We start from the raw sequence: 13998 nt of genomic DNA, 5'->3' as shown, positions 1-13998 counted from the left end.
CAATCCATTGAGATTTTGCTGCCTAGAAATTGTCATCGGTTTGGTTCAAATAAACTCACAAAAATTCTTGCAGATTTAGATGTGTCTTACACTGACACTTGTTTTAGGGCACAGCATATGTTTTATCTTAGTGAGTGCTGGAGTTGTCATATGTATGGCATCTATGTATATTATAAATTTCATAACTCAATGTTACTATTTTTTCCTTAAACATATTCTTAAAATTATGTATTTTGGAAAATATAGTCCTTTGTGTGATAGGCAGTTAGACAGGCATGAGCAGAGCAAGAACTCGAAGCCACCTTGCTCCACAGGTCACCAGGGTCAACAACCCTGGATACCTAGCGGCAGACAAAACTGAGAAAACAAAGACCTGGCCCCCAAGGTAACATTTCGTCCCCTAGTATATTGCTGGTCATTCAGCTTTGTCCCTCCCCTGGCCTTATCTCCCCTGGCCTGTTACTAGTCATCTGGTAGATCCCCTTAGAGAAGGAACAAGTAACCTGAGAGTGGCCTCATGTGACTTCCATGTGGGGCCCCTGCATGATCACTTCATTATGCATTAACCCCTGGAGACAACATCTAGGCCTCAGTTGCGTTTCAGCTCCAGGCCCAGAAAAGCAGCAAAACCAGATAATACCAGCCAATCAGTAGACACCAAAACTCTGAAAGGACACACCTGAAAAGCTGATGAATATTCTATTGAGATCTTTTGGGACCTCCCATAAAATTCCCACCCTTAAGAGCACTGAATGGAGGGTCTAGCATTGCTTTTCCCATAGAGTTCTCGTGCTCCTCCACCCCCCACCTGCAGCCCCCTCCCCCACCCAGGATTATTTTCCTTGCCTGTCTGTCCTAAACTCCAGGGGAGATTATTTTGCTTCTGTAACTTGTTTTCTGAGCTAATTTTTTTCTATGGCTCAATTCTTCTACCTCTGTAGCTTTCTAAATAAATTTTCTGTTATAGTTTGAGTCTTGGCCCTGAATTCTATCTCAAGCCAGAACTCAAGTACTGGAGTTGCTGAACTGAGGTCCAATCACCAATAACATTCTGGTGTCATTTTGCTGCCAATACTTTGTATACACCTATATATTTATCATTTCCAGTGTTCTTTACTTCTTTCTCAGTTTTCCATCTGTCTTAATTTCACTTCAGTCTTGAAGAAAAACTCCACTGTTTCTTGTAGTATATAGACCTACTGGCAGCAAATCCTATCAGTTTGTCAGTTATGTTTTTATTTTTAGCTCATTTTGAAGAGGATATTTTTGGTTGTTTTTCTTTCCCCTGGATATGGTTTCTTGGCTTGCCCTACCTCCCCCCAAAATTGCATCTAAAACATTGTAATATATATATTATAAAATTTCTGGATTCTGGTGATGTTCCTTTGAAGTGCACTTTTTTATTTCTTCAACATACTTTAACTTGGCTGAACTCAAACTCCAAATCTTAGCTTTTATCTGTTATGCATGAAATCTCTGCTGCTTTTACCTAGTTTTGGAGCTGGGATCTACTCTACGCCTTCCTAGTTCAGAGGGCCTTCAGAAGTTTAGGCAGAGTTTATATGCAGAATGTAGTATTTCCCTCCTTTGGCTTTTTTCCTTCCGTGGTTTTCTTCCTTCAGTTTTCCACTCTTGTCATCACAATAATCTCTCTGCACTGGTTCTTCAAGCCATTAAGACTAAATTTCCAACTGAATTTAACTTACCTGGTGTGGTGCCAACTGAGGTCTGCTCTTAGGCAAAAAAGAAGGGAAAGGAAACCTCCTTGATTATCACCAAGCAGTTGGAACTGCTTCTGCCAGTGTTTTACTGTGTATGATCATTTCTAGATACATCTAATGATGATTTCCATTTAGGGCACATCTTAAAGAAGAATGGGAATTTGGAAACACAAAGGAAGGATCAAGAGGAATTTGAGTCCAGAGGTCAGGGTATGTCCTTAACCCTAGGAAAGGAAGACATGTGTGTGCATGTGCATGGCCATGGTCACTCCAGTGGGATGGGTAGAAATGTGGTCCAGGGGTCTGCAGGTAGCACAGATGACATGCTTATGGCCAGGATCTGAAACAGCAGAGGTTCCTGTGGTACAGAGTTGGCAGATGGTAATGTATGATAAGCAATTGGGAAGGTGAGATTCATTACATAAGAAGGGTCTTAGACTGTGCAGAGAATTTAAAAGCATCCAAGAAGTTGTACTTCTCTTCACCAGCTTATTGAGAAGGTCACAGCTGAAGAATAACATGATTCCATGAGCATTTTAGTAGTTCGCTTAGACAGCTACGCAGAATGAGAGGAAGACCAAAGCCAAAGAGACCAGCTAGGAAGTTTCTGCTATGTCCCTCAAAAGAGCAAACAGGTGAGTTCTATGCATATATATTTGTAATGTGCTATGGGAGCCCAGAGAATAGAATGTTATCCTAATTATAAGAATCAGGAAATATTCCACATAAAGATAACATTCAAACTAGAATTGAATTATGTGATGTTATAGAATGAATTGTTTCCCCTAAATTTTATCTATAACCACTAATGTGACTATATTTGGAGACAGAGCCCTTATGAAGATAAATAAGGTTGAATGAGGTCACACAGTGGGGCCCTAATTCACCAGAGCTGGTGTCCTTATGAGGAGAGGAAGAGACACCAGGGATGTACACGCACAGAGAGAAAGGCCATGTGAGGACACAGGAAGAACACAGCCATCTGCAAGCCAAAGAGAGAGGCTCAGGAGAAATCAACTCTGCCAGCACTTTGTTCTTGAACTTCCAGCTTCCAGAACTGTGACAAAATAAATTCCTGTAGTTTAAGCATCTAGTCTGTGGTATTTTGTTATGACAGCCCTAGCAGATTATACATGTGGGTAGTTCATAATTTTCAGTTGTCCATCTATCCATAAATTTTTCCTTGCATTCTTGATTGAGGGTCAGTTATTTGCCAGCAAATGTGTTACATGCTGGGGAACACAAATGAAAAAGATATAGTAGCTAACACAAATATCCTTGCCCCACTTTCTCCCTCATTCTCCTCCCACCTCTCTTCTCTTCTCGTTTTCCTCCTCATACCACCAGTGATAATAGTAGTGACATTTGCACTGTCCCTGCAGTGATGATAATCATTAGCACTGGTCACGAGTGCCATCCAAGTGGAGGGAACTCAATTTAATTACCCCCAACCTGCAGTCCCCAGTAGGTGCCTTAATCTGTACATCTCTTAAAGCTGTTTAGAAAATGATCAAAGTTATCTGTTAAAGTAAACTCATAGGAAGATAACACAATGCCAAAGCAATTTCATTGTATTTCCATTTTCAGAGGAAGAATGCATTGAGAAGGTTTATGAGCCTTTGTAATCACAAACAACTTTTGTTCTGATAACTGCAGGCAGTCTTCACCCAATGGTTGCGGAAAAGATAACAAACCAAATGATAACATTTCTTTGTTCCAACCCCTAGCTATCACACTAGCTAAGGTTTTTTTCAGGGAATATGTCTCACTATCAGTGCTACTTAAAGATTTTATGTATTTATTTTTAGAGAGGGTAAGGGAGAGAAAGAGAGAGAGAGAAACATCAATGTGTGGTTGCCTCTCACACACTGCCAACTGGGTACCTGGTCCACACAACACAGGCATGTGCCCTGACCGGGAATCAAACCAGCAACCCTTTGTTTCATAGACTGGCCCTCAAACCACTGAGCCACACCAGCCAAGGATAGTACTATTTAAATATAATAAAAAATTCTGGTGTCCACTTTTCTCCCCCCTCTCAGTGATTTACCTTCTGTATATGGAGCTAGGGGATCTGACCACACAGCAAAGAATCCTTTGATAAACAACCTGTTTCAGGGAGGCAGCCTATGGCAATGTTCAGAACATGGCAGAATTAGGTAGATCTGAGTTCAAATGCCTACTGGCTTTACCTATTTAGTGGTTAGTTCATCCTTTGAGCACTGGTTTTCTCAGCCATAGACTGAAGATTCATGACATAGTTTGTAAAGCATAATGCCTGGCACCAGCAGAAGCCACTAGGTTCCTAGCATGTGTTGGGAATGAGTCTGCTTAAATTACAAGATTAGGTAAAGGGAACTTTCTCACCAGCCTGATAGCAAAAGACCCAGGGGGCGGAGGTTGGCTCCATTCAGCAGACTCCTCTTGTGCTCATTATAAAGGCACCAACCCCTGGCAGGCACCTCAAACCTCATTCTCCCAGAGAATTTGATATTCATGCTGCTATATCAAAAGGTTGGGGCAGCTATTATGTATTAAAATGTGTCATTTTAAATTGCCTTTTTTTTTGCCTGTACGAGCAATATAGATATTGAAATTTCTTCAAAAAATGCTTATCTCATCAAGACTAAAATTACAGTATATGAAATACTAATTACAGTATTATGAAGAAGGTTGAACTTTTCTGTGACATTCTGCCTATTAGGAGAATACTAATTTCCTCCCTTTCAGAAGGCAGATAGAGCCATGTGATCCCCTACCAATTCCATTCCCTGGTTCCATTTTCACAGAGCGGTGGGATAAGGGCTCCAACTCTTATACTTGGTTTAAGTCATCTGCATCTTTGCCTCTGCTTCCAAAGGAGCACTAGAGATTGCAGCCAAGTACACCACAGGCTGAGTTTTAATGCAGTGGGAGATACGTTGGAAAAGGAACTCCAATCACTGTCACAGGAAGATGACTTACAACATAAAATGTATTTTAAGTAAAATGAGGTAATATTTTCAAAATACTTATAATTTTGCCTGGCCCATTATAAATGTTCAATAAATAGTAGCTGCTATTCATATATGATGATGACAATGATGTAATATGCTCACCTAAGACCTTTAATACCCATTTGCCAATATAAATGACTTTCCTGAGGTGAGAGAGCTAACAAGTTTGGGAGAAGGAGCTTGAACTAGGATCCTATGAACATGATTTTTATTGAGCCACTCATTCACGTAACAAATATTTATGCCTGCTATGTTCCAGACACTCTTCTAAGTGTTGGACACACAAAGACAAATAAGACTCAGTGCTTCTCCTCCCAAAGCTTCCAATCCAAGGGGAAAGTTGAAGCAGCAACCATCCACTGAGATGCCATCTGGTCAGAGCCATACAGGGCGAGACCACAGCATCAGAGTAGGGCCATAACATCCCTGCTTCCCTGCTTCCCTGCTTCCCTGGAGGTGTGAGAACAGAGCTAAGAGCACTTTCTGCTCCAGGCAAGGTCATGGGGCTTGTCTAGACTCATTTTCTTGTCTGAAGAAACAACAATATTAAAATTGTTGATACATTTGGCTCTCCTTATATTTAAATTTTCTATTTTAATAGTTATCTGCCCAGTAGAATGCATTTTCAAAGTAGTTCTGAAATGTTCCAGTAAAAGTATCTTGCAAATTGCAGTGTAAGAGAACTGATTTACTTTCACTTAAAGCCATACTTCTAAGCTGTTCCAGTCATGATATACATAGACGATGATGATACTAACATGAAACACTTAAGTAAAGGAAATGGGCTTCACCTTCCCTGGGCACTGACAAGATTAATATCTCAATGCATCAGAAACCCACTGAAACACAGAACTGAGGCCACTGGACCCCCGTTAGAGAGCCCTGGGTTATGGGATGATGGGATGACAGGCACAGTCCTGAGAAACGTGGGAGTGTTTTGACACTGCTCTGAGACCGACCCCACCACCTGCAAATTTAGGTAGGTTATTAACCTCTACAGTGCTCAGTTTCTTCATCTCTCAAAAGAGGCAGGTAATTGTCTCACAAAGCCATTATGAGGAGGGAATGAGTTGCGTGAATAAGTCTGACATTTAATGAGTGCTCAGTGTAGCTAGCTTCCTTTACCATCTTCTTTCCCAAATATGAGCATGAACAAGCATTTTCTTGGACCCCTTTCAAGCTTTTGATTTGTAACCTTTTTACTATTTTGAGCATTTAATTTTTGTCTGACCAAAAATCAAAATAGATAATCCAAAAGGGAGGCTATTCTTGCATGTACCCAGGCTGAACAGCAACAAGTAGAACTTTCAGGTTTTCATTCCACTATCCTTTACCAACTAACTTCCCACTGCACAAAGATTCCAGTTGTGGAAGATTTATTTAAGCTCAGAAATGCTCACTGGCCTATGAAGTCACTGCTTCTGTACACATAATCATAATCCATGCTCATGTAGTGTGAACAGGCAGAAGGAAGCCCTCATGTAATGGCCAAGTTTTATAGCAATATATGTTTTGCTTCTCAAAAATGGAACATTTTATTTTAATATCTCTGAATTTATATTTATTACCATAAAATTGCTACATGGACATGTGGACAATATTTTAGAATTAAATAGAAATGAGAGGATTAAAATGAAAGAAAATTACTCCTTGCCTCACCTTTACCTTAACTTTCAAAGTCGCACAGATTTGAACTATTAGCCTGTCTGTCTGTTTTCACTGGTATGATCTCTAAATAAATTGTTTATATTATCATTTCTTAATTTACCCATGTTAAACACTTTTACTTCTATTATAGTACATGAGCTCTTATCTTTCTTCAAAATTATTTTTCATTCTGTAAAATTAATGTTATCACAACATTTTTTTAAATTGAGTCTGATTAAAAATTAGTACAGCAAGTAAATATTATTTGATGACATTTTAAATTGTATATTATGATTAATTTCTTATATGTTATTTTAATAAAATACTATTTTTATTTATACAATATTTTTACCAGTTATTCAGGAATATTTCAATAGATTTTTCAATTACCAAATTTATTTTTAAAATTCAAATTGTGTGTGACTTTCTTCTTCTGTATGGAGGCTTCTGTTTCAGAGCCCTCTGTTTTCCGGTTTGAATGTAAACAATTATATCCAGTCATTCTAAGTCTTCCTGCACCCTGCTCCTGGGAGAAACACCCCAGTTACTATATCATAGACATTTTTTAAAGACTTATTTATTTATTTATTTATTTTTAGAGAAGAGAAGGGAAGGAGAAATAGAGGGCGAGAAACATCAGTGTGTAGCTGGTAAGGCCCTCATGCACCCCTTACTGGGGACCTGGCCAGCAACCCAGGCATGTGCCCTAGACTGGGAATCGTCCTGGCAACCCTCTGGTTTTCAGGCCAGCACTCAATCCACTGGGCCACACCAGCTAGGGCAACATTATTTTTAATGTAATTACTTTTCTGAAGTGCACCCTTGAATTACTAGAGAATACTTATAACTGAAATCATTTCCTAATAAGGAATTCATTCTAATTCTGATATATGATTGAAAATGTGTCTGAGTGTAGACCACCAGGATAAAAATTGTGTTTCTTTAGCAGTTTGCAAACATTGCTCAGTGAATTGTAGAGTTAACTGTTACTGTCAAAAAGTCTGGTTCTGTTCTGACTCCTGATCACCTGGGAGTGACTTGTGCTCCCTGGAGCATCTTAGGATTTTGTCTTTATTTCTAGAGACTTTGATGTGGGTATGTCTTTATCTTGTGAACATGGGCATTCTGGCCCATAACCTGGAGACTTGTGTTCTTCACTTATGTGACAATTTCTATAATTTTTCCTAATTAATTTCTCTCTGTTGACAAATAAAAGTAAGGAAAATGATTATTTTTTCACACTGTAACAACAAGAAGAACACTCAGATTTGAAGATTAGAGGGTCTCAGCAGATTTTTATTTTTTTGTCTTATATTTGTGTAGGAAGGAGTAAGGAAGTTTTAGGTGAGCTGATTCACACTTGGTATTTTCTTTTTGAATCAGTGGGTGGCTCAGTCAGTCAGCTGAACAGGAAATGTTTATCTCTGTTTGTATCTACTTCCAGGAAAACAAACTTTGAATATTGACTAAATATCTGTTTATTGAATGACAGATATCCCCTTATTTCCTATCGTAGCTTTCCAAATTTGCTTTTTAGTTCAACTTTGGGGAGAATTTTTGAAACTTTTCTTTAAATTCATTTTTTAACATTGATAGTTTTAATTTTTAGAAATATTTTTCTTTAGTTATATATTCTATCCTTGTTTCAAGAATTCATCATCTTTTCTTTTTTAATTATTTTATTGTTGTTCATCATTATCTTTTCTGTCTCTTACTTGAAATTTTCTCCAGCTTCTGTTTTTTAAAAGTTTCATTCATATTATCTATCTATCTATCTATCTATCTATCATCTCTCCTAATATTGAAGGCATTCCCTCAGTAGATATTCACTTACATTTGAAGATGAGATACTGAAAAGCAGATTGAAAATTCGCTGGGTGGAGGGAGGGGAAATGGGTAAAGTTGGTCGTTGACTCCTGGGCTTTATTTACTTCAGGGAAATGAGAGGGCAAACAGCTTTCCTCCATAGCTTTTATCTGTATGTTCTAGCCCTGGGTTTTAAATTTTTTCCTTCTAGAGAGGAAGCCTCCAGCCTCTAGCTTTGGAGAGACACACTTTGTTCCTTGCATTTCAAAGAGTAAACAGAAGGAAGCTGGGGGCTCTACTATTCAAAATATAGACTCTTGCTTTATCTCCCTATACTATTGGCCCCCCACCTCACTTCCATCCTCCTTTGTTCCTGGTGTGCAGAGGCTCCAATGTTTGTTTCCCTAGGGTATAAACCTCTGGTTTCTTGGGGGTGGAAGGATGAGGAGAAGGGAGAGAGAGAGGAAATAACCCCTCCTCAGAGGAGTACCGAAGACAGAAGGCCCCATGAAGAGTAATTGCTTTGCACACCATTTTACCACACCCCTTATTCCCATTCCTCTCTTCATTGACACCTTTCCAGTTTCTACAAGCTACAAGTCTTTCTTGGGCTCCTAGGGGAAATCTTCTGAATTCACCATGGTACGTGCCCCTACCAGGTTGAGAGGTTGTTATGACCCCAGCTCACCTATGCCATTTACCTCTTCCCCAGCTACTTCCAAATTTCAAAAAGTCTATAGAAATCCTTTGTCTGCTCTTGTCTTCTCTTTATTTTCTTTGTTATGTTGTTTTTTTAACGACTAAAAATTTCTGTAATTTTATTTTAATAGAGTTTTGGGAAAGAGCAAATAAATGTATATAGTCATTCCATTCTGTTATAACTGAATTCAAATATGACATTTATTATCTACTTGCTTTTGCGTTTTCATTCTTTAATACACATTTAATAGTCATTGAGTTACCTCTTTATAAGAACAACATTAATAACGTTCATTCTTGAAGTAATATAGTATTTTAGAATTATAAAATCTTTTAGCATTTAATTATTCATGTGAAATAGATGTTTTTATTCCCATATTACACAAGATAATAGAGGTTAACAGAGTTTAAAGAATATTTCTATGGCAACATGCTTACTTGTTAAAGGGCTTAAAACTGGACTTCAAATTCCTGACCCTTACTCTGATACTCTTTTTAGGACATTATGAAACCATTTTTCTAACCACTTGTGTGAGGTGTCAGTATGAATAAGACCTAATTTTTGCTCTCAAGGAGCTCTCAATCTAAGGAGAATAAACTCAGATATATTTCAACTTTATTATAAAATGAATGAAATATGTATTTCAACATTAGTAGGCTTCCAAGATAGATAAAATGCTTGGAGAATAAAAGAAGGAAGTCTGTTTCTAATTAGAAAGGTCCAAGAAAGTGGGTGTTTGAGCTCCGACTATGTAGGAAGGGGACACATTTTTAATAGGAGACAGAGAAAGACTTTTCTGAATGGGATAAAAGGATAAGCAAGTGCAATCCCCAGCCTGTTAATGGAACAGATAAGGCAGTTGTTGCAGGGTGAGTGAAAGAGGTGTGTTGGAAAGATAGTTTAGAGCAGTACAATAGAGGACTTGAATGTCTTGCTAAAGAATTCAGAACTGGTTAATTTTTTAAAAAGGGGAGTAAATGGAGTAAAATGAAAATATGATTACTTTTTCTTTTTTTCTACCAATTATTTTTTCCAAATGATTTCACACTTTCTAGATATAAACTTAATTTTCAGAAGTTACTAAAAAAGAATTTGGAGGTCTTTGTCCCTAAAGTTGTTTCCTTGTGCTTAGGGCTGCAAGTAATGTTACCAGAGACTGGGAGGTTACCAGGGGAAGAGTGTTTAATAACTTTCCTAGCATACACCAACTTGGAAGATTAAAAAAAAAAATGGAGGCCCAGGAAGCTTATAAGCTGCAATTCCTTTCATGTTCATCACAACACATGATTCCTGCTTCTGCAACAAACAACAACAGTGTATATTTTTATGACACAATGCAACCATTTGGCTTAGATTCCTGAAAAACACTGTGGAAGGATGGTTCATATTGTAAGAACTTAAGGCATTATGAAAAAAAAGATTTAGTGAAAAGGAAATCAGGAGTAAAATCTATGAAAGGCTTTATGTTTACTAAAATAAAACAGTAATATCAGAACACTCAATATAAATAGCACTCCTGATATTTTATGCATTCTAAATTAAAAATAACAGATTTCTGTGCCATTAATTTTCATTTATTACCTCATGAAAGTGTTTGGGGTTTTGTTCCCCTGTGGTTTCTAGGGTAGCCCTGTACATTTGTTTTGTGGACACAATGCAAAGCAAGAGGCATTTGTTTCTTTATGTTTCCTCCACAAAAATATGTCTTTTGTTTTTATCACTAGAACATTTGAATGTCTCTTCTCGCAGTTATTCCAAAACTCCTAAGAACTATGATTCTTAAAGTGGAAAAGTCCTGAGTGGTAAGTAACTGGGCACACTTCAGGGAACTAGGGATGTGTTTTGAGCTCAGCTACTGAGGAGTTCTAGTCTAAGTCTGTTTTTAGCCTTTCTGACCTAGGTCTTCACAGGTGTTTCTTGGTTCACAGGTACTCCTGTTTCCTTTATCTCTGCCTAGACTTTATCACAACACACACACTGCTGCTCTTACTTTATGTTACCTCCCTTTGATATTTTCAACCGTTATTTTACTCCCTTCTAATTATCCTAAAGAGTAGGTTCACTACACTTTCAAGTCTTGAATTAAAATATGTGTCGTTTTTGTAAAGGTTTGAAAAGCAATTCCTTTACAGAAAAATCTTCATGAAGGAAAAGTTGTCATTGGAAATAATATTCTAATCTCAACTTTCCACACCCTAACAACTCAATCACTGCTGAATCATTAGGCCAAGACTCCCAGGCTTTATTTGCTTAAAAAGCATCCACTCCACCCTTTCAGCAGACTGAGATCAGTCTTGGAGGAGGAATACAATTTTTTCAATCTCCATATGTGAGGTAATCATTCTGCTCATTGGGGTTGGATGCACAGGCTTAGTGCAGAAGACATACATGGAGTCAGAGGGAAATGGCCACATAGTTCATCTGGTAGGATTGGCCTTTAGCCTAGTTTTCTCAGGAACCAACCATGGTTCACCTATATCACCAACCATGAAAAAAAATTAGATCCAAATCTCCAGAGTCTCCACAGGAAATAGGACATTATAGGCATTCAGTGATTATATATTTAGTAAATATACACTTAGTAAGTATGCATCTGATAAGTATGCGCCTCCTTCTCACTGTTTCTGAGAAAGGAAGAAGCACTCAGAAATGGGATTAGCTGAGAAATAAAAACCCTGGGAATTATTTTTTTTTAAGATTTTATTTATTTATTTTTAGAGGGAAGGGAGGGAGAGAGAGAGAGAGAGAAACATCAATGTACAGTTGCTGGGGGTCATGGCCTGCAACCCAGGCATGTACCCTGACTGGGAACCGAACCTGCAAAACTTTGGTTCGCAGCCCGCACTCAATCCACTGAGCTCCGCCAGCCAGGGCTGAACCCTGGGAATTCTGAGAGGAGAAAAATTATTAGACAACCCCACAGAACTTGCATCCCTATTTATATATTCTGTGCATATACCCTTTTGAATTTGGGGTGGGGGGTGGTGATATTAACACACACAGCTAATTAGTGCTAAGAGTTTTTGAAGTTGTGCCAAATATGTGGTATCACTGAACCAAACCACAAGTCTATGAGGAAGACAAAGAAAATGTTAATATGCCCTTTCTGTAGATGGAGATACTGGGGCTGAAAGAAGAAATGGGACACATGCACATGATATGCACAATGCTAAAATCATATGCGCATATGTGCACACAATCATACCACTGTTCTGCCATCTCAGCAGCAGGATATGGTCATGGCATAGATGTTGGGTCATTGCTCAGAGTAAGCAACAGTGTCATATTCAATTGTCTTGAGTCACCTCCACAGAGTGTGAGACAGATGATCTAAATAGGTATAAGCAAAGGTCTTAAGAAATTGGCAAGATTTCTTTCTCTTTACTAGGTTCCCTTTTCATTTTTTTACTTGTGTTTTTATTGAGGTGCAATTTACATAGAGCTTATATACCTAGTCTCATTATTTTTGACAAATGCATGCTCCCATGTAACTTCCAGCCCTATCAAGATACAGAACACTTCTATCACAGCAGAAAGTTTTCTTGTGACCCTTCACAGGCAATACTCCCATCTCCATTGGCTTTTTAAAAATGGTTCTGTAATTCTAAAGAGACAAGGTAACCATTTCCATTAATTGTTATAGCAGGTAGACAACTCCAGGAAATTTATCATCAGTCTCTGAAAGTAATCTGTAAGCTGCAACTCTACCTTTTCCTCTTAGACAAATTTACTCTAAATATATTAGGATCCTTCCCATAATTATTTTTTAACCTAGCTCAATGTAATGCATGGATAGAAAATATATTGTACTGTTTCATAAGAAAAACATTCATTGTATGTGCTTATTGAATAAACTTGCTGTCACTTTATATCAAAAGCTATCTTACTCTTACATTGGTCTCACTTTGTAAACAGATGATAAATTCAGTGTTGTTTCTCTATGCCAGTACTGGCCTTGTTAGATTTATAAAATTATTTTTAATTTGGATGGGTGTTAACCCCTCATAGTCATGTCCTATTTTCTCAATGATGTTTTCAGAATCTTTCCAGCAGAAACAGAGAGTGAAGTATTCTATGGTTTTGATGGGTAGAGTAATATTGGTTGTAGGTCCTTGCTTTTCATCACCTTGAATATTTCTTGCCAATCCCTTCTAGCCTGCAAAGTTTTTTTAGAAATCAGTTTACAGCCTCATGGGAGCTTACTTGTAGGTAACTAACTGCTTTTCTCTCACTGCTTTTAAGAATCTCTCTTTGTATTTAATTTTTGGCATTTTAATTATGATATGTCTTAGTGTGGGCCTCTTTGGGTTCATCTTGTTTGTGACTCTCTGTGCTTCCTGTATTTGTATCCTATCATTTATAATCAGAGGACAGATAAAAAGCTTCCCAGCCAAGAAAAAGCTACAGGAGTTTATGATCACTGAGCCAGTATTATAAAAAATGGTAAAGGGTATTCTTTAAGAGGAAGAAGAAGAAGAAGAAGAAGAAGAAGAAGAAGAAGAAGAAGAAGAAGAAGAAGAAGAAGAAGAAGAAATATATAATCTTCCAACACTCAATGAAGAAGAAGTAGAAAGCCTAAACAGACCAATAATAGCAGATGAAATTGAAGCAGTAATCAAAAAACTCCCAACACAAAAATTCCCTGGACCAGATGGTTCCACAGGAGAATTCCACAAAGCATTTAAGGAAGAGCTAACCCCTATCCTTCACAGACTATTCCAAAAAATCCAAAATGATGGAAGACTCCCAAAATCTTTTTATGAAGTCAGCATCATCCTAATCCCAAAACCATATAAAGACACAACAAAGAAAGAAAACTTCAGGCCAATATCTCTGATGAACATAGATGCTAAAATCCTCAACAAAATATTGGCAAACCATATCCAACAGTACATTAAAAAGATCATACCCTATGACCAAGTGGGATTCATCCCAGGGATGCAAGGATGGTTCAATATTCACAAATCAGTAAATGTAATTAATACACCATATAAACAAAAGCAAAGACAAAAATCACATCATCATATCAATAGATGCGGAAAAAGCATTTGATGAGGTACAGCACCCATTTATGATAAAAATATTCAGCAAAGTGGGAATAGAGGGAGCATTCCTCAACATAGCAAAG

The sequence above is a fragment of the Phyllostomus hastatus genome, unplaced genomic scaffold, assembly GCF_019186645.2.
Source record: "Phyllostomus hastatus isolate PE091 unplaced genomic scaffold, TTU_PhHast_1.1 phas_scaffold_317, whole genome shotgun sequence".
NCBI classification, from domain to species: Eukaryota; Metazoa; Chordata; class Mammalia; order Chiroptera; family Phyllostomidae; genus Phyllostomus; species Phyllostomus hastatus.
The sequence above is the reverse complement of the archived record's forward strand: the minus strand, read 5'-3'. Positions refer to the sequence as shown.